The sequence below is a fragment of the Hemicordylus capensis genome, chromosome 1 (assembly GCF_027244095.1).
Source record: "Hemicordylus capensis ecotype Gifberg chromosome 1, rHemCap1.1.pri, whole genome shotgun sequence".
Classification (NCBI taxonomy): domain Eukaryota; kingdom Metazoa; phylum Chordata; class Lepidosauria; order Squamata; family Cordylidae; genus Hemicordylus; species Hemicordylus capensis.
The window spans coordinates 428,953,540-428,974,799 of NC_069657.1; the positions used below are offsets into that span (position 1 = coordinate 428,953,540).

A 21,260-nucleotide genomic window follows, 5' to 3' on the forward strand; every position below is an offset into this window, starting at 1 on the left:
AAGTGGCAGATCTGTATTAATCCTTTGTTGTTGATAAGACTGGCTTAATTACGCATAGGATGGTGACAATGATGATAATGCTTATCTTTTACATAGCACTTTCAGGGCCAAATCAGATATTATTTTCAGCATGTGCTATACAGCTGCATGCTTGTTTTTTCTTCCTGAAATAGCATGTGTGTGGAGGCGAGGAGACCCACAGGGGATATTTAACCCTTGCCCCCACTGTGGCCCCAATCCAGATTGAGCATCCCCCCTACCGCATGTTATTTCACAAAGAAAAAACATGCACCATACTGAAAGTGCTTGTTTTTTCTACTAAGTGAGCAAAGAGGCACCTTTTTAATGTGGCGACTCTCTTATATATTGAGCAAGGGGAGAGCAACTGGCTAGGGATGTGCACGGAACCACGGAGGCGTGGTCCGGCACTGGGGGGAGTGTCACTTTAAGGGTGGGGGGGTAGTACTTACCCCTCCCGCCGCTCTTCCCCCTCCGGCGCTCGTCTTTAAACAAACATTTTTGGGGTGGCAGGGTTCCTCCCTGCCCCCATCGTTGGCTGCAAAGTTCTGAAGTAAGTATAAGCTGGTGCTATGCATGCAGCCGGTGCGGCGCACACACACCCATTGTCGCCGCCAACGCACGTGCGTGACGTATGCGGTGCATGCGCCGGCGGCGACAACGGGTGTGCGAGCGCCACGCTGAACGCATGCATAACGCCAGCTTATACTTACTTCAGAACTTTGCAGCCAACGATGGGGGCAGGGGCGGCAGGGAGGAACCCTGCCACCTCAAAAACGTTTGTTTAAAGACGAGCGCTGGAGGGGGGAGAGTGGCGGGAGGGGTAAGTACTACCCCCCGCCCTTAAAGTGACACTCCCACCTGCTGCCGGACCACCGGACCGGCCAAATTCCGGACCGGTCCAGAGGCCTTTTCCATGGCTCCGGACCGGTCCGGGCACACCACTACAACTGGCCCTGTCCAGCCCCGGCACAGCTTCCCTCCAGGGGCTGTTGCTGGTACCTGCCTTATATTTCTTTTTTAGATTGTGAGCCCTTTGGGGACAGGGAGCCATCTTGTTCGACTGTTTGTATGTAAACCACTTAGGAAACTTTTGGTTGAAAAGCAGTATATAAATATTCATCATTGTTGTAGGTTCACACAATCACTGCCAAGCCCGGAATTGGAGGTTCCTGGCCAGCACGCACTCCCAGCAAGCGTCTTGTGTGAACTTGCCGGCTGGTGGCTCCTGACCCGTCCGCCCGAGGTTCTACCGACCGTCTCCACCCAACTCCAAACCTTGGTTTCAAATGGGCAGAGAAAGTCAATTGAATCTCAGGCATATGGGTTGAGAACCTCCAGTTGTCAGGTTCGCATGACACGAACCTGACAAGAGTTGGAGGAGATCTGGTCTTGTCGTAGTGAGCATGGATTGTCCCATTTTCTAAGCAGGGTTCACCCTGGTTTGCATTTGAGTGGGAGACATGTGAGCACTGTAAGGTATTCCCCTGAGGGCATGGGGCCGCTCTGGGAAGAGCATCTGCCTGCTTGCATGTAGACGGTTCCAAGTTCCCTCCCTGGCATCTCCAAGATCGGGCTGAGAGAGACTCCTGCCTGCAACCTTGGAGGAGCCGCTGTCAGTCTGTGAGCTAGATACTGAGCTACATATCTGTGAGCTACATACTGAGCTAGTTGGACCAATGGTCTGAGCTCAATATATGGCAGCTTCCTATGCCTGCTGGGAATGTCTAGTTCCTGGTTTGTGGACTTGGCAGCTAACATGTTAACCTGCCCAAGTGTCTATAACTGAAATGCCAATAATGTAATGGATGTATATGTCATCATGCAAAGATAGACGACCCCTTAAGTGTACACAGCAAGTTGCACCTCCTCTGGGATTCCTGGTGATGGGAGCAGGGCCATTCAAGGTCTGGTGGCAACAACTTCTATGCCCCAAGTGTAGCAACGTGTTTTTCTTCATATGTCTTATTGACATCCATCAATTTATAATTGAGAAGGTAAAGGGTGAACTTGGAGGCACCATTGCTGTGGGAATTTGGTGCTGGCAACCACAGTGTCTATTGTGGTCAAATTTTGCTCCTTCTCAACTGTATCCAAGGCTGCATCCAATCTCTTTGCAGTTGTCTCCCTTTGGAGATCGATCTAACTTCTTCCGTTTTTAGTTATTGATGCTGAAAGGCATCATCTCATACTGCGCGGGAGGAGACAATGGTATACCCCTCCTGTATTCAACCAAAGACAACCACAAGGCTCTATGGGCGCCAGGAGTCGAAATCTACTTGACTGTACACTTTAAAAACCAGTTTGTTCCAACTAGCTTTCCCCATAATGTGATGGTTTGACATGGTTTCTAACTCATCTTCTCTCTTGGCCTGTTCATTCTGTTGTTTTCCTAAGTGTGTGTGTGTGTTTATTGCTGTTAGTCATGCTGAGATCATTCATGCAATAAAAAACTGTGTTCTATCCAGGTTTGGGAGCTGTGTGTGCTCCCAATTTTTGACTGTGTGAAAGCAAGGTAGGAGGAAAACCTGTGTAGAATGATGATGTGGAAGCAAAGTGGTAGAAAAACCTGGGTAGCTTTTCCTCCTAGCTTCCTCCCGCACAATCACTTCTGCCCAGGTTTTCCTCTTACCTTGCTTCCACACAGCTGAAAATTGGGAGCATTACAGCTCCCAAACCCGGGTAAAACACAGTTTTTGATTGTGTGAATGACCTTATAATCTATTTTGAGAAAGGGGAGCTTTAAAAAAAAAATTACATTGTCACATAGAACTCAATGGATCCCTTTAAGAACTGAGCCAGCCCCAACTAGCATGGTCGTGCTCCCAGTTGCATTTCTTGATGGGGCCATAACTCAGTGGTAGAGCATCTGTTTTGCATGCAGAAGGTTCCAGGTTCAATTCCTGCCATATTGAGGTTGGGCTTGGAAAGTCCCCTTCCTGAAACCTGGAAAGCTGTTGTCAGTCAGAGTAGACAAGCTGGATGGAACAGTGTTCTGACTCTGTATAAGACATCTTCCTATGTGAAGCTAGGGTGTCATCACACCCTGGAAATTAGTATTTACATATATTGATGCTTATTTAAGTAGATGAATGTCCAATGGTCAAATTTTATATGTTGAAAGTATATGATGGTTTTTACTTCTGAAATTTCAAATGTTAATATAATTCCTAATTATACATAGGAACAGAGGAAGCTGCCATATATTGAGTCAGACCCTTGGTCCATCTAGCTTCGCATTGTCTACACAGACTGGCAGTGGGTTCACCAAGGTTGCAGGCAGGAATCTCTCTCAGCCCTATCTTGGAGATGCCAGGGAGGGAACTTGGAACCTTCTGCTCTTCCCAGAGTGGCTCCATCCTCTGAATATCTTACAGTGCTCACACTTCTAGTCTCCCTTTCACATGCAACCAGGGCAGACCCTGCTTAGCTAAGGGGACAAGTCATGCTTGCTACCACAAGACCAGCTCTCCATAAAATGTATAGCATTATTTCTACAGATTCATTTGCTAAAGGATATGCACTGAATCTATCTGCATATTTCCACCCTTTAATTTATATTTCTTAAAACAGAGTTAAAACGTAATTATACTTAGATGGCTCCAATTAGCTACCTTAAGTTAACATTTTCTTTATGTGGGAGCAGTGTGAAACTCTCCTTCCTGTGTTGCTACAACTGTTGGGGAGGAGTCGGCAGCATATAACTTGAAGGGCAATACGACATAACTTGACACCTCATTAAATGTTTTAACATTGTTTTAATTTATTCTCTCCTGCATTTGGACATGGACCATAATGAATCATAGTTCCCTGGAAGATTTTTATTTATTTTTTAATATTGAGGGGTTTTTTGTTTTTGTTTTTAATTGTAGGAAAATTCTGGGGCAGGTCCAAGAATATTGAAGCCAAGACCAATGGAAAATGTAGCTAAGGCCCTAACATGTATGCCTTCCTAGATTGCCCGGGAGCCACTTGTGGCTACCATCAACCTTAATGTGGCTCCCTGACTAAATGTTTCTTTGGCTGAAGCCAAATACTCTGCACAGCGCCCCTGGCGCCATGCAGAGGAGACCATTCCCACTGTGCGGTGCTGTTCAACACATATACAATCTGTGTACAGTGTATGCGTGTATAGATCTGTATGCATACAGTTAATCACATGTTGAACACATGTACAGCAGTACAGGAGGCCCTCATTATACACAGAGGTTGCATTCCCGCCTATTTCCACGAATAACGAAACCGCGGAAAAAGATACCTTAACCCTGTGGGGATTGAGGGGTTAGGTTCCTAAGCACACCAAAGTGTGTGCTGCAAATCACAAGAAAAAGCAGGCGGAAGCAGAAGTAAGCACAGTACCTTACTCTCCAGCAATGCCCCCCAGACTTCCAAATCTTCTGATTTTTGTTGGGGGGGGGCAGAAAAGAGCCACAAAATGGCTCAGCACTACAAAATGATGGGAGAAAATGACATCTGGAGTCATTTCAAGCAAACCAAGAACTATGGATAGGCAAAAAAAATAACCCTATTTTTGCCCTGCGGATAAAGAAACTGGGTCCCTATGACCCAGCCACAGATACGTGAAACCGTGGGTGCCAGGACCACAGATAACCAGGTCCACCTATACATTTACTGTGTTTAAGAGCATCTCTTCCCAGATTCATGTTTAAAATGAATGCAGGTACAGTCATTCACACAAAAATATGTACAATTGTACAGACATCTGAATCTGAATGCATGTACAATATAATGTACATATGTCACCTTAAGTGGCGCATCGGGGAAATGCTTGACTAACAAGCAGAAGGTTGCCGGTTCGAATCCCCACTGGTACTGTATCGGGCAGCAGTGATATAGAAACATGCTGAACTTGCATTTTGGGCGGTATAAAAATGTGTTAAATAAATAAATAAATAAATAAATAAATGCCATCATCTCATACTTTGCGAGAGGAGGCAATGGTAAATCCCTCCTGTATTCTACCAAAAGAAAACCACAGGGCTCTGTTGGTGCCAGGAGTCGACACTGACTTGATGGCACACTTCACCTTTACCTTTGTGTTATATATATATATATATATATATATATATATATATATATATATACACATACACAGTGGTCCCTCTACTTACGAAATTAATCCGTTCCGAAATGCACATTTGTAAGTCGAAAAGTTCGTAAGTCGAAAAGCGGTTTCCCATAGGAATGCATTGGGAACGGATTAATGCGTTCCGGAGCCTAGAAAAAAGACCCAGACCCCCAGTAAGGCTTGCAAACTGCACAGGAACATTTCTTTTCAAGAATAAACAGGCAGTAAACAGGCAGGCAGGTCAAGGAAACCACATGTAAAATTCGTAAGTCGAGGAAACCCCATCTAAAAATTTGTAAGTCAAAAAAACCGCATCTAAAACCGGATCTAAAACTGCCGTTTGTAACTCGAAAAATACTTATGTCGAGTAGTTTGTAAGTTGAGGGACCACTCTGTGTGTGTGTGTGTGTGTGTATATATATATATATATATATATATATATATATATATATATATATATTCCATCATGGTGTTAGAGGTTAGAGCTCAGGTTCTTCCAGGTGTTGCTGAACTACAACTCCCAGCATCCCCAGCCACAACAAATTGTAGCTGGGGATGATGGGAGTTGTAATTCTGCAACATCTGGAGGAACCAAGGTCGGGAATTACTGGGTTAGAGTGTTGGAATAGCACTGGGGAGATCTGAATCAAAATTCCCATTCAGCCATGAAACTCACAGGGTGACTCTGGACCAGTCACGTCTCTCTCAGTCTCACCTACCTCACAGGGTTGTTGTGAGAATAAACATAACTCTGTACAGTGTCCTGGGCTCCTTGGAGGAAAAAAAGCCTATCAGGAAGCAACAGTTGGCTGCTTCTTCTTGTTAAGTGGGTCCTCAGAAGAACCCCCAGGCTTGCCTCAGCAGATTGTGTCAAATGACCTGAGAAGAGAGGCAAGAGATCTTTTCTGAGTGTGTTTCTTTTCCTCCCTCAACCTTTGATTGACCCCTTGAATGTATTAAACGGGGTTTGTGTTTTTTGGTGTGTGTGTGTGTGTGTGTGTGTGTGTGTGCGAGGTTGAAGTGAGTTCAGTAATTGTTATCCTAGCATGACTGATAATGTAAGCAGGCCTCTAAATATCTTAGAATGACTTCTCAGGTTTCACATTGAGGGAAAATAAAAATTTTATATTTTAGAGGGACTTTGTGGGGGCTTGGAGTGGAAAACACTTTATGAGTGGGAGGGGAAGAAGAAAGCGTTTTGTTCCTCAGTTGAAGGCCTCCCGAAGCAGCTGGTTTGCTGAGGCTGTGAGTTGAGCTGAGGCAAAAGAGAAACTCTGTAAACTCCTGGGGAAAGTTAGAATGCTGCATATTGGATATAGCCACAAGCAGTACATTGGAGAAGGTCAGTGAATCATAAATGGAACCCTTCCAAAGCTCACACTTGAGTGTTCCACACAGGCATTGTGGAGTTCTACAAGGGTCATATGAACATAAGAACAGCTCAGTTGGATCAGGCCCAAGGCCCATCTAGTCCAGCATCCTGTTTCACACAGTGGCCCACCAGATGCCTCTGGGGAGCCCATAAGCAAGAGTCGGTGACGGCATGTCCACTCTCTTGCTGTTGCTCCCCTGCAAACTGGTAGTCAGAGGCATAACTGCAGGGGAAGCTCAGTTTGCCCTGACAGGGAGCAAGGTCATGCCTGTATCTGAATCATTCTGCTCTTACAACTGTACAGAAAACCACTCTTTCCCTCTGATATCATTTTAAATGGTGGCCAATAAACGGTTCAAGTAGCCAGACCTTTCTGGAATGCTTCAATTTGAGCACTTCAAATTAAGCAGTGTGTGTGTGGCACAGTAGGCCTGTGTCCTTTGTGACACTGTTTTTAGAAGGCTGCAAGGTGGCAATGATTTGGCTACAACTGAGGGCATATGTAATGAATAATACAAAAGAAGCCAGAGACCCTCAGGCCAAAGGGATTAGAGAGAGTGTTGCAAGCTCTTAAAACACCAGTCCTGTGTTCAAAATCCTGAGTTCAAAGCCACCTTGCAGATGTTTGACCTCTTTACAAAGCAGGGACTAGAGCAAGGGTGAGGAACCTGGGACTGTCTGTCTGTTGCTGGACTACAAAACCCATCATTCCCAGCTGCAATACATTGCAGATGGGGATGATGGGCTGGAGAACCTCAGGTTGGACACCCAGCTGTAGCTGATCATATTGGTTGTACACAACCATATTCTATGTTTAGCAGCTAAACATAGTTACCACCATCCAGAACAGGACAGATGCGTGAGGAAGGGCAGATGATTCAGGCACAGAGAGGGCTGCAGAAAATGCGGGTGCATCTGTCCATCTATGCTGCATGCTCAGCTGGTTCTGGCTGTACTGGCTGGATGCTTGTTCTAGTCCTTGTGGATGCCGGTGTTGCTAATGTTGTTTTTATTGTTCTCTGTTTTTTTAGCTTTTTAACTAACTTTTAATTTGAAACTTAAAAACAACTCTCATTCTGACTGTGGTTTTAGCTTGGATTTTTAAAAACTTAATTTGGTTGATTTTATTAGTCTTATTTTACATTGTATCGGTTTTATAAATGTTGTGAGCCACCCCAAGCAGTAGGGTACTGGAGGGGTGGGGTATACATATTTCAAAAAAATAAATAGATCAACCCTCCAGGCAGAGGCGCCCGGGGCAAGCACTGAAATTGCGCCCCCCCCACTCTCCTTCCCCCCGGAAATATGGAAATGTGTCACAGTCATAGTCAAGTGGGTTGTGGGCTACATCCATGCAAGTATACTGGGACAGGAAAAAGGAAACATGAGGCTACAAGGCTCTTTAGAAATATATATTTTAAAGAAATGCCTTGCATACTAACAGCCTAAGTTTGCAGTCCTCATGGCCAGAAAATAAATGCTTTTAAACATAGCAATAGGTTTTGTGTCCCAAAATGGAAAAGACAAGACAGGTATTCTAGTCTTTTCCATCATAGATATTCTAGTCTATTCAAGATTTATGCTTATATTATAATAGAGACTTAAATTATAATAGACATATATTCTAGTCTATCATAGATATTCTATGTTTATTAATTCTATAATAATGTCTATTTGTAGCACACTTTACGTTGGTTGTATTCCTGGGAAACTCAATGGCCACATTCAGCCACCATTATTTGAGCCATGATCTCCTCCTCTTTCTGCTTCCCTCTCATACACAGTCTTAATAAATAACCTCCTGGTTTAATTAAATCACCGTTTGCCTATGCACCTGAACAGCAAAACTGAGGTTTGGGCCCTTCATATACCAGAATTGCAAACCACACTGTGTGATCCTAGTTTGGAGGGCTTACTCAGCAGTTTATTGGATGTAAGCTGTGAATGTGAATGCATCCAATTGGACTGAACGTAAGGGCAAGTTATGATTTGATTACGTAGGAAGCTGTCTACAGAGTCAGATATTGGTCCACCTAGCTCACTATTGCCCACACTGACTGGCAGCAGCTCTCCAAGGTTTCAGGCAGGAGTTTCTCCCAGCCCTACCTGGGATCTTCTGCATGTTATTTGCAATTACATCTGACTTGCTTGAAATTACACAGGCAAATCAAGAAGATCATGAATAAGTAGGGGTGAGATTTTTCTTTGTTTTAAAAAAGCCTTCCCAATTTCCTCTTATTTTTAAAACTCTCTCAAAGGAAAATATAAGTTTAATATGTAAAACAAAATACACATTGAATGAAAAACCGTGATTAACTTTTTAAAAACTATTAAGTATGTAATTAGAAGAATTCCATTACATTAAGATACCAATTTCTTTAAAGCCAGAAATAATACCTACTGAAACTTTAATTATTTAAACAAGGAGAGAAAAAGGCATGTTATCTTCCCTAACAAAGATTAAAATCAATTTAATTGGTTCTCCACTGCCTTGACATGATTCTCTCTGTGAGTCAAGCAACCAAAAAGGGAAATTAATATCGCAGCTGTTAATCAAGTGATATTTGTGCACTCTATCTTATTAAAGCTACAGGGGCAGAAAGAAAAACTTCCCATTGCTACTTTTTGGACCAATTTGTTCACACTGTATTAAATGGGATTTCCCCCCCTTCAAAAATATAGATGCTGTACTTATGTTTTGGAGACAGAACATCTACAATATGCACCAAATGAACAAGGCTGAAAATGTTGTAGACTGTATGTTGCTAATAAAAATCTGCTATAAAGAATAAACCTAGTATTAGCAATAGCAATAGCACTTACATTTATATACCGCTTTATAGCCGGAGCTCTCTAAGCGGTTTACAATGATTTAGCATATTGCCCCCAACATTCTGGGTACTCATTTTACCGACCTGGGAAGGATGGAAGGCTGAGTCAACCTTGAGCCCCTGGTCAGGATCGAACTTGTAACCTTCTGGTTACAGGGCGGCAGTTTTTACCACTGCGCCACCAGGGGCTCTTACTTAATTAATTTAATTAATTAATCCAGACAGACTGAACATTATTCAAAAATTATATTAATGAGTTCCAAATTAAATTGCCACCCCACCCCCAATGCTAAGGGATGATCCAGAAGTTGTAATTACTAGCAGAGCTGCAAAGATCTTGTGTACTAGTACTACTAGTTTCCTTTTGCAATCCCACCTCTGCAAAAGGAAACTCATGCATGCAAGCCAGGAGAGTGACTTGTGGCTCCATTTGCATTGCATGAGTTTCCTTTTGCAGAGGTGGGATTGCAAAAGGAAACTCGGGCAATGCAAGTGGAGCCACAAGTCGCTCTCCTGGCTTGCATTGCGTGAGTTTCCTTTTGCAATCCCACCGGGACTCACACAATGCAAGCCAGAAACACAATGCAAGCCAGAAACTCACACAATGCAAGCCAGGAGAGCGCCACTGGCTCCACTTGCAGGCAGCTACCCTCGGTTTGGGGGGGGGGGGTGAAGCCTGCTATGCAAAGCACAGAAGAGCTAAAAGGAGGACGTTATGCAAGGGAGTAGGGGCATTCTCTCACACACAACACACACAGGGGAGAGAGAGAGATTTGAGCAATGAAACTTACTTTGTTAATGCAGAACAGAAGAATAAAATGCAGCCAGAGGGCAGTGTGGTGGGCAAACGGCAGGCAGGCAGATTCAGGGAACGTCCCCAGCAGCAGCAGCTCTCGCAAGCTACTCCGCTCCACTCCTCCTGCGTGCAGCAAGCAGGGAGGGAGGAACTGAGACAACCAGCATGGTGGTCATGTGTTCTCCGGTAGCCAATGGGAGCTCCCGCCCACTGGAGATCTCCGTAATGACGAAAAAAAAAAATCACACAAAATTTTTTTTTTGCCAAAAGCAGGGGACTGGCAGGGGCACTTTTTGGCGCCCCCTCCCAAGTGGCGCCTGGGGCATGTGCCCCCCCTGCCCCCCCTATCGTTACGCCCCTGCCTCCAGGATTCTCCTAGAGTCTCCAGGAATCAGCATCAATCTCATAAGAACAGCCCCGCTGGATCAAGCCCAACACTGATCTAGTCTAGCATCCTGCTTCACCCAGTGGCCCACCAGCTTCTTTGGGGAATCCCACAGGGAAGAGGTGAGGGCATGTCCTCTCTCCTGCTGTTGATCCCCTGCAGCTGGTATTTAGAGGCATCCCCCCTCTGACCCTGGAAACGGCCTGTAGCCACTTCAAGACCAGTAGCTATTTGTTGATGAAACAGGGGTTACTCTGTGCTTTCTGGGGATTTACTCTCAGTAGAGAGATTGCTCTGATCCCATTCTAGGAGCACGCCGTTCCTTCAAGGTAAGTTGCCACCAGATGAAGATTTATTTAAAGCTACTGACCAGGCTTAGACACGGCTTAACCGACCGTGAGCTATCTGGTTTGGGACTTACGGGCAGTGTACAGCTGAAGTCCACACAACTCAGCTCTAGACAACAATATATTATTGAGAAAACAATTCAACAGTAGTGAATGATCTTACGAGGCACATGGGGAAGAGTTTTGCAGGTAACCCTCCAGAACAGTTACAGTAAGTTTATTGCGGTCACAGACCAGATAAACAATCACAATTAATAGCATTGATAAGAAAATTCAAAAATTTCAAAAGTTTACAAAATCACAAACTATTCAAATTACTAATACAGTCTTTACAGAGCTTCGACGCCACAAAACAGAACTTTGTCACATTATCTGAAATTACAGGTTTAAAATTGGCCAGCATAATTTCCAAATAAAATTGGTCTGTGTGACCAGGATAAATTGCTAAAATAAGAGCAATAAATTTGGTGCAAGCGTCCTTATAAAACTGGCAATAAAGAATAGCATGGGTGATAGACTCTATATCCCACGAGCCACAGGGACAACAGCCCTGATCATAAGGAAGTCGTTTGAATTTACCATCAAGTACTGCCGAAGGGAGAACGTTCAATCGCGCGAGGGTCAGAAATCTCCTAAATTTTGGTACCAAGATCTGGTCTAAATATTCAGCCAATTTATAGTTAAAAGTTTGAGAACCTAAGTAAATTCCCTTAGGTAACTCCTCCTGCAAATCTATATCTCGGAGCCATTGCTTCACAAAGCAAAGTGCCTGCTCTAATCCTCGCCCAATAAGATCTTCTTGAGATGTGCCCAAGTGATGCAATTTTAATTTCAAAGCTGATTTCCATTTGGAAATGAAACTGTCTGATAACACTAAAGGGGCAAGACCAGCTGGAAAGAAGACCAGGCTTAACCAAAATTTAATTATGCAAAACCATACTTTTGCTTTTAGAGTGGTGATCCCTGCTTCCTTATGAAGGACGGAATTTGCTGTACCCCTGGGTACCTGAAAAATAGCCCTCAGGAATTCGGTTTGTACTGTTTCAAGCTGAGAGAAATTTTCCAGAGGACCGATCTGCACCCCATAAAGAATTTGGGGTTATATCTTGGCCTTCAACAATTTTATAGCCGCTGGTACGAAAAAGGCATCCCTAGAATAAAAGAAGGACTTAATCACATTTGCTGTCTGTTGAGCACCTTGGGAAATATAATCAAGATGGGCTTTACGTGTTCCAGCTTGGTGCAATACTACTCCCAAATACAGTGGTCCCTCTACTTACGAAATTAATCCGTTCCGAATGCACATTTGTAAGTCGAAAAATTCGTAAGTCAAAAAGCGGTTTCCCATAGGAATGCATTGGGAACGGATTAATGCGTTCCGGAGCCTAGAAAAAAGACCCAGACCCCCAGTAAGGCTTGCAAACTGCACAGGAACATTTATTTTCAAGAATAAACAGGCAGTAAACAGGCAGGCAAGTCAAGGAAACCGCATGTAAAATTCGTAAGTCGAGGAAACCCCATCTAAAAATTTGTAAGTCGAGGAAACCCCATCTAAAAATTTGTAAGTCGAAAAAACCGCATCTAAAACCGGATCTAAAACTGCCGTTTGTAACTCGAAAAATACTTATGTCGAGTAGTTTGTAAGTCGAGGGACCACTGTACTCAAAAACCTTAACCTGTTCAATACTATGCCCGTTTATTGTCCATTTAAAGATTTTGGAGTGCTTTGAAAACACCATTATCTTGGTCTTAGAATAATTGATCTCTAAAGCCTCCTTCTCAGTATACTTACCTAAGGAGGTCAAAGCACAACTGAGACCTATCCTGGTTTGAGATAAAAGAGCAATATCATCCGCATAGAGTAATAATGAAACATGTCTGCCAACAAGTTTGGGGAGGTGCAAATCCAAATCATTAAAATGCGAAACTATTGAGTTTATGTAAAAATTAAACAAGACTGGGGCAAGGATGCATCCTTGCCGAACTCCTTTATAGGTAGGAATCTCAGACGAGAGGTGCCCTTTTCTAGAGCATTGTATTCTGAGATGGGTTATTATTAAATCGTAAATAGGTAAAAGTAGATGGCGGTCTATAGATGATCCCTTTAACTTCAGCCAGAGTTTGTCCCTAGATATGGAATCGAATGCTGCCTTAAAGTCTATAAAAGCAGTAAACAGGGACGATTTAGGTCTAAAGGAATATTTTTCAGCCAAAAATTGCAGTGTAAATACTTGATGAGTTGTAGAGAAGCCTTCTTGAAACCCTCCTCGCTCAGCCATTAGGATACACTGATCATCCAACCAATCCTGGAGTTTCCTCAAAAGATGCCTGGCATATAACTTGCTGACAATGCTAAGAAGACTAATTGGTCGGTAATTATTTGGATCCTCCCTTAATCCTTTCTTGTAAAGTGGTACTATTATTGAAACACCCCAGTCCTCCGGGATTATAGCCAAAGCATCTATGTAAGTAAAAAGGGAAGCAAGGAGGGGAGCCCACCAAACAAGGTTATTACTAACAAATTCAGTTATAATACAATCAAGTCCTGGGGCCTACAGAACCTTTTAAATCAGACTGAAGCCACTTCTAACTATGAGCCTGAGCCATTTTTGGAAGGGCAGTGTATAAATCAAATAAATAATAAGTATGTATATGAAATTTATTATAAAACAAGGGTTGCACACAAATTAAGGAACTTGGGAAAATAGGGGAAACTGGAGTAAATAAAATTTCATCACACCATTGATAGACCTGTCCTCTATGACAGACCATGACCTGTCCTCCAGGTCGCTACTGAATGGAATTGTAGAAATTTCAGTGGTTTGATATTGTGATGTTTACAGAGTCAATGTGAAGCAGTGGCTAGTGCAGGGTTGGCCAACCAGAGTCTCGCTGGCTGTTGCTGGATTACAACTCCCATCACCCCCAGGTGCAATTGCAGCTGGAGATTATGGGAATTGTAGTCCATCAACAGCTTGCGAGCTTCTGGTTGACCACGCTTGGGTGAGAGTGTCAGGCTAGGACTGGGGATGTCTGGAGTCCAAAACTCACTCAGCCATTCATCTCACTGGGCAACTTGGCCACGGCCAGTCACTGAGGAGGGTCTCACGATCAGTGAGACCCGGTTTTGCGGGGAGAGCAGGTGAAGCACGCTCTCCCTGCAGACGAGCAGGGCGGGAGCCGGCCCCTGGGTGGTCGGATTGGCCGCCCACATGACTGCCGGCTCTGTGATGGATCCAGCAGGGGCTGAGGAGTTTGGGGGCCGCGCGGCCCCCGGAAGCTCCATAATGCCCTGTGCAAGTGTGCAGGGCATACTGGGGAAACCCCCAAGCCGGGAGGTCTACTCGTGAGTAGCCATGGCACGGAGCCACGCTGCGGCTACTCACAATCCCAAAAACCAGGTTTGCGGAGTGCTCGCTCCACTCACTCGGTTTAAGGGGCGGGCTACTTGAGTGGGTTACCCGCTCAAGAACCACCAGGCTTGCAGCCAAGCCTGGTGGTTCACACGGTTGTAGAAAATTGGGCTAGCAGAGGCTAGCCCAATTTTCTACAATCCTGTGAATAGCCTCACTCACTCTCAGCCTAATGTACCTCCCAGGGTTGTTGTGAAGATAAAATGGAAAGAGGAAGAAGACCGCCCTGAGTATATTGGAAGAAGGGTGGCATATAAGTGTAATAGAACATCCCTACAAGGAACTTAAATATTCAACACAGGCCTGAATAAGAGAATACAGTGAATCAAGCCTGCTACAGAAGCCCGATGTTTATGAAATGCCTTTTGCAGTGGTAATTCGGAGCCACCATTTTCAGTGGTAATTCGGAGCCACTCAGCTGAGTGGTGCCAACTGGAGTCAGGTTAAAATCTACTGAAAAATAAGTATGTCGAGTGAAAGGTCATGGGTTTTCAGGAGGACAAAAAGCCCCAGAGTGTTTTCGATGCTGAAATGTAACAGAAACAACTTCTCATCTGGGCAAACTATGTAAAGTCCCCTCACCAATTTTTTAAGAACTCTAGTAGAAACGTGGACTTTTTCAGTAAATTGGATGTTTTGAAAACCCACCCCACTGTTTGTCCTCTCTATCCCTGTGTGTGTGTTTTAGATTGGCCTGTCCCCCGCCCCCACGCCCCCAATTTTACATAAACTCAGCTTCCATGCTAAGCAGTAAAAAAAAAACTGAATTTAGGGCAGTTGCCCAGTGAAAGAAATCTGAGGGTCAAACTCAACATTCATTTTAAAAAGAGGTGTGCTTTCAGCTACAAGCACCTCTCTCGCACGTGCGGGCGCACGGAGGGGGCAGAGGAACAAGGACACTAATCCTGACTTGAACTGTGGCACACTGGAAGGTTAACTCTTTTCTGCTTTCCTATTAGAAATTCCACTTGTGCTGTTTTTTGCTACTGTGAGCTGTTCCTCTGTGCATCTTCACTCACAGTGGATATGTCATGTGAGTAAGGCTATAATGTGCCTGTGCCCTTACTCACGGTTTAACCTATGGGTTCTTAAACTCAGATGTTATTGTACTACAACTCCCATCATCCCCAGCCACAATAGCCAGGCCATTTTATAACTGTTTTAACCTGTTTTGCAAACACAGACATGGATGCATGACATGAATACAACACGAAAAGTTACACTTATTTAATAAAATAAGTAAGTAATAAAAGTGACAATAAAAGTGTAATAAATGTTACACTCAGCCCCCAGCAGAGGGGCTGGGTTTCTGCAGTTTCTGCAGTTTCCCAGTTGAGGGCTTCTCTTTGATAGCGAAAACATTTTTGCCGTCTGCACCCTTTGATAATCGGTCTAGTAAAGGTAAAGTGTGCCGTCAAGTTGGTGTCAGTGACCACAGAGCCCTGTGGTTGTCTTTGGCAGCCAATAGAAAAATCTAGGCTTCACTAAGCAATGTAATTAACTACATTCTACAGTCACACTACAGTCACATTCTACAGTCAGAAGTTAATGATGGATTATGTGCTTACTGCTCAGAGATGCAAGTTTTGGGTGGTGTAAAAATCAGTTAAAATAAAATAAATAATGAAAACAAGCACTGAAGCCAGGCAAACAGGAAAATGAACCCATCTGAAGCTGCCTTTAGAGTCTGGCCATTGGCACCATCGAATCTAGAACTGCCTTCTCTGACTAGCAGCAGCTCTCCAAGGATTTAAGCAGAAAACTCTCTAATCTTACTCAGGTATGTCAAATCCCAGGAGAGAGGCACTTAGGGAAGGGGAGTGCACAGGCTAGTCTTGTCTTCCCATCAATGTACTTTTTGGCCATGCCTTCCTTACATTCAGAAAGCATTCAGGCATTTTATAATGCCTGAATAGAACTTATCTGAGAACCTTTTAGTGGAAATGGCAGATCTGAACCCAGGACCTTCTGTGTAGAGAGTATGCACTCTGTGATAACTGGAGTTGCACCATGACTGGAAGTATGCATTCTGCCATAACTCTGGTTGTGACTGAGCAATGGCTCCTCCTAACCGTCGGCTGGCCATTGTCCAAGCAGAGTTGGATGCGTGCTGCTGCAGAAGGAGCTTTTTAATACCTGAATCCAAGACTAGGTTTCCCCCCATGGTTTTTGATATTAGAAATTAGGAGGTCGTCTTAAATTCAGAGTCCCTGTTCCTTTCGAATAAATGCAGGTATAACCTGTATTTGGCCTCCACTCTTCAAGGGGGCCATCGTAAATTCAGAGTCGTCTTCGATTTGGGTAAATACGGTAATGTGCACTTAGTGCAGCTGAGTGGAACTGATATAAGACAGAAATTCAGAGAAGAGAGGTGGTCTTGTGGTAGCAAACCTGACTTGTCCTCTTTGCTAAGGAGGATCCACCTTGGTTTGCATTTGGATGGGTGGCTGCATGTGAGTGCTGTAAGGTATCCCCTGGGGCCGTAGCTGAGTGGAAGAGCATCTGCTTGCATGCAGAAGGTCCCAGGTTCACTCCCTGGCATCTCTGGGGAGAGACTCCTGCCTGAAACCTTGAAGAGCTGCTGCCAGTGACAGTAGGCAATACTCAGCTAGATGGACCAATGGTCTGGCAGCTTCCTATATTCCTGTATAATGATTTAAGGCAGTATAATCCCATGGATAGTGTGCTGGGCTGGGGAAGATAGAAGTGGGAAGATAGAAGTTAATGAACACTGACAATTTGAATGTGTGAATGGGCTGTTTCGGAAAACATTGTAGTTGAGAGGATGCAGCCGTGGAGGGAGGCCAGCTGTGGCCTGGGTTCTGCCGCAGCGGCGGCCCCCCTAGCCCCACCTCCTGTGTCTGATGCCAGATGCAGGGAGCATCTAGCCACACCCCCACGTCTAACGTCAGACACGGTGGCATGGCTTAGTTCCCAAATGGGGCCATGTTTAACTCCCAAACGGGGCCACACGGCCCCATTTGGGAGCGAAATCATGCCCCCCCCTTTTCTGACGTCAAACGCGGGGGGCATGTCTGGGGCACGAGGCGTGACCCCTGAGGGGCGGTGGCCTGGGTTCTTTGAACCCGTTGGCTCAATGGTGGCTCTGCCCCTGAGAGGATGTGAAAACTACCCCTCTGGCTTCGGCTCTGTAGCGGCTCCTTCACACATGTCAGTTACCCTTTGATACTTCTTCAGCCGTTGAGTGACAAGCATGCACCTAGATTTCAACCTAAGGAACAGAAACAAACTTAGCTACTGTGAGGATGCATTTGATAAGGATACCCTGCGATACAATTGAAATTAGGATTAGGTTAGATATGGAGATTGATATTGTTATCGCTGTATGCATTATAATGATTACCAGTATGGATCCACAACAAATGTTGCAGCATATCCCTGGTGGGTATGTGTTGCCTGAGCATGGTAACAGTTTTAGGCACCTTTTCCCCTCAGAAGCAGAAGACAGACGGACTGCCTATGACTATCTTGTGGGAGTATTCAAACCAAGAAATCCCCTGTTCTTTTTGTTCAAGCCTTCCTTCCCCCCTCTCCTTACCACTGAGTTTTGTTAGCTCTGCCCAACTGGTTATCTGTTAAGTGTTCTCTGAGTCTGCAGACATTCTGCTCCATTGAGTCTGCGGACATTCTGCTACATCGGTGCAATTTTGGTTGTGGTGGTGGTTTTTTTTGGGTGGGGGTGTGCCTCCCTTGGGGTTTTTCCCTACAGACTTTTGAGAAACTGATGTATCTGTGGGTTACGGCAAGTTTGCCAGTACTTCCCTCTTACCCGCAGGTGTATCTGTCCATAAGGATCATAATATTTCCAGCTGTTCTGGAAACAGATATGGGATTAAAATTACTGATCTCCTACCCTTTGATCTCAATCTGAGACACTCAGTTTAGTGGCCTGCAGCCAAACACTACAGAGCCAAGGAAAAACAATATGAATTGATATGATCTTGTAAATTGCCAGTTGTCCTAAGGATTCCAATTTAGGATTGAAGGTGTGGGATATTATCTATAGAAATGTGTTTTTTTTAATAGTGGTTCTTCTGTAATTTTAGCAGTGGGGAAATCACCAACACAAACCAATATAGCAAATATTTTATCTTTCCTGTTGATAGGTTTTTGACCTGTAGAAAGGTAGATGCTCGTCTGAGCGTCTGTGGCGTAGTTCACCCAAAGGTGGTGACACTGTTCTTAGACTATGCCATTTTAGGCAGCGAGTGGACTTGCATAGTTCGAGTTGTGCGTCCCTGTGGGGGAAAAATCCCTGAATAAAAATGTGTCACAATGAAAATAAGGCCCTTCCTCTTTTCATCTGGTTTTCTACACGCAAGGAGGTTTTTTTTATGTAGAAGATCTCATGTGTGATTCTCCACCTGTAGTCTGAAGTGGTACAGTCCAGGAACAGTTTTATTGCCACATCTATCATTAGGGTGAGCTTGGTCACACAGAGACAGATGAAATATATATCCCTAAAGCACAGGGATTAGCCATGTCTAGAAAAGGTGTTAACGGAGACTAAGAGATGCCTTTTCTTTTTAAAAGGACTGATACCTGGCAAAGGTTTGGTACTGAAAGCAGTTTTTAGCGTTGTTCTAGCTCATAATAAATTGTCTTAGAGCTGTAACAAATTGTAATGAAATACTTTGTGCTCTGGGGTTATGCTTATGGATGCCTTCCAAATTCAGCCGTTCCAGGAAGCCATCCAGAATGGCCATAAACTTGCTTTACATTTCCTGGCCAAATCTCCTCCACCATCACGATCATCTGTATCGTGCTGGCTCTTTATTTTTTATTTTGTTGCTACCTTTTTTTTTTAAGGTGCTGTGGTTGCCCGATTATTCCAGCAAGAGCAAATTACCAGGGCAGCATCACAAGTTACCTGCTGTAACACAGGCCTCCTGAGTCTGCTGCTTTTCCTCCTCTTGGCTGTCCCAGCCTGTTTACCTGCCCTTTCTGAGTGAGCGAGCAGAAACAGGAGCAAGGAGAATGGGTAGCAGCCTCTTCTCGCCTGCCCTGCCCTCTTTTTCTGGGCTGTGATGCAGACTGGGCCCATAGGGAGCAGACAAGCAGATGGAGTGCAAGGAAGAGGTGGGCCCACTTGGGGAGAAGGGCCCACTGAGGGCAGTTTGCCCAAAGACCCCCTAAAACCAGGCGCTAACAGTTAGTTAGTTGTTTATTTACGATCTTAGATCAAACATCAATAGACACAGAATATACACAGTAAAGAGAGAAAACAAAAACGGAAACAAAATCTAAAATGTCATCAAATACATAAAATCAGGAACCTTTGACAGTAACCGATTGCTGTGCTCTAGCTTCTCTCTTAGTTTGGTCAATGTGTAACAGAATTTAGCAACCGCCAGGGATATTGTTGGGTCCCTATCGCCTAATAAACATGTAAGAATTGTCTCCACTGAGTGGCTTTTGAGATCTTTCAGGTACTGAGATAAAAATAAATCTCTTTCATCAGTATAAAGTGGACAGTGTAACAGTGAATGCATCAATGTTTCGGGAGCAGATCCGCAGCGGCATAGTCTCTCCTCATAGGGTTTTCTCTCAAATTTCCCTGCTAACATCGCTGAGGGTAGAGCATTCAAGCGAGCTCTTATAAACGCCCAGTGAAGATTTGGTGAATAGATTGTGTAGAAATAAGAGGCTATGACCCAATCTTTCTTGGTACTTAGGAATTGTAGAGGCCTATTTATAGAGGCCCTTTCCTCCTGGAAATTTATGTCCCTAAGCCTTTGTTTAACTAGGCATCTTGCAGTTGACTCGCCCTGTTCTAACAATTGTGCTGGGCAGAAGCCCATCTTCCGGAGTCTTTCCTCAACCGTCATACACCAACGGGGTTGTGGGGTAGCAGCAAGGAGATGAGGTATAAGTCCTATCGGGTAAAGATAAGTCTTGATCCAATACAGGATAATAAGAAGCCAGGCCCTGGTCTCCAATTTCCATAGCCCAGCCGTATTAAGGAGTTCGGGACGCATTTTGGTACCCCCAACCAGGCGCCAACACTGCAAATGGCAAGGTTCTTGTTTTAAACTTTCCCATTCCCTTTGTCTTCTAGCCCACTTAGCTTTAACTGGGTTAATGTTAACGTCCAACCCAGGCACCCACAAAACCACTTGCCAGTTCACCAGTGGTGAGTCCCCCCAGCCCTTTAGTGAGCAGGGTACCCAGCACCACACAGAGCTCCTCACAGAGGCCTCATTTCTACTGCTGTTTTTGAGAAGGTAAGAAACTGCAAGGATCCTTTCTGAGCTGTAAGGGAAGGTTCCCACGGTCTCTTACAATTTCCTACCCCAGTGCAAATGACAGAAGACCCGAAGGCCCTCTGAAGAACTCTGCCTGTGCCAGAAAAGGATCTGAGGGGATTAGTGGCAACCACAAATAATGGCTGGCTAGTGAGCTAAGCCTGGTCCAACCTGATAACATCATTTTTTAATGTTTTATTTTGTTTTATAAAATTTCCCCTGAAGAAGAGTTCTGTGTCACTCAGAAATGTGCATCCAGCATTTGGAACGTTAGTTAGGGATGTGCATGAACCAAGGTTTGTGGACAGGTTTGGCGCTGCCGGGGCCGGGGAGAGCGGTGAGCGGGATCTTTAAAAAGGGGGAAAGCAGGTCCTTACTTGCTCTCTGCTGCCTCATGCGGCTTCCTGCTGCAACGGCGCTACCCTCAAGAACCCGCGCACGGTGCTGGCACGCACATGGTTCTTGCAGGGAGCGCCATCACAGCAGGAAGCTGCATGGGGTGGTGGAAAGCAGGTAAGGACCTGCTCTCCTACTTTTAAAAGATCCCGCTCCTGCTCCCCCCCCCCCCCGCCGTGGCACCAAACTGGTTCGGACCTTGCCTGAACCGGTTTGGTGCTGAACCGTGGTTTGGGCACATCCCTAAAGTTAGTCCTATAACAACATAATTCTCGTTTGCTGTGTGTGTTTTAATCTGTGAAACCAGAACAAGTGCAGAACCTAAATTTGTTCTGTATTATTCCCCC

General features: G+C 44.7%; 1 protein-coding gene and 1 long non-coding RNA gene across 3 annotated transcripts in view; one reads left to right on the forward strand and one right to left on the reverse strand.

Annotated features, from left to right (window-relative positions):
- The window catches only part of LOC128352005 (uncharacterized), a 32,392-nt gene extending 22,172 nt beyond the window's left edge, over positions 1–10,220 (reverse strand). Inside the window, exon 1 of the long non-coding RNA XR_008320170.1 lies at positions 10,102–10,220. This is a non-coding gene — a long non-coding RNA (uncharacterized LOC128352005). The remainder of the gene's footprint in view (positions 1–10,101) is intronic.
- The window catches only part of PRKCE (protein kinase C epsilon), a 518,891-nt gene that overhangs the window by 148,900 nt on the left and 348,731 nt on the right, over positions 1–21,260 (forward strand). The gene's annotated exons all lie outside the window — the stretch shown is intronic.